The following is a 576-nucleotide window of genomic DNA, read 5'->3' on the forward strand; positions in this document are numbered from 1 at the left end:
GCCGTGCTGTTTATTGGGACACATTGACTGTACTTGGAAATCCCAAACATCCCATACTGAAACCAAAGAACATTCTTATTTGAGGGCTTTGTCAAAGCCCCTCCGACAGGTTATAAGACCTTAGATACATTTGTAGTTATATGATGCTTGACAACACATATATGATCGTAGGCAACTGTGTGGATTGCGTTGGCACAAGCAGAAAATTTTCAAGTCCAAATAAATGAATCATGATGACCCATCAAGAGAAGTTAGGCCATATAATGGTGGACTAGATGGGGGATAACAAAGAATACAAAGAACAATTGTGTTGCATAAAAGTCTAGGTGTACAGGAATGTTTTTGGATAAATAGTGGCCCCGAGTGTCTACAGTTCTTTGGGCAAAAGAGGGGGACGTTTTAAGCAACGACAATTAGCAGTACAATAGTGGGACATGGACCCAAGGTGGGGGGATAATCACTACCGTTTTCCTTTGGGAAATTTGTTGCTTGTAGATAGTTACAACCCAAAGGTAGGTCCCTAGGACACACATAGACTGGTTGTACCAAGGAAGAGCCAACTTAGTAGACATAATA

This window comes from Penaeus monodon, chromosome 33 (genome assembly GCF_015228065.2).
Source record: "Penaeus monodon isolate SGIC_2016 chromosome 33, NSTDA_Pmon_1, whole genome shotgun sequence".
In the NCBI taxonomy this organism is placed as follows: Eukaryota; Metazoa; Arthropoda; class Malacostraca; order Decapoda; family Penaeidae; genus Penaeus; species Penaeus monodon.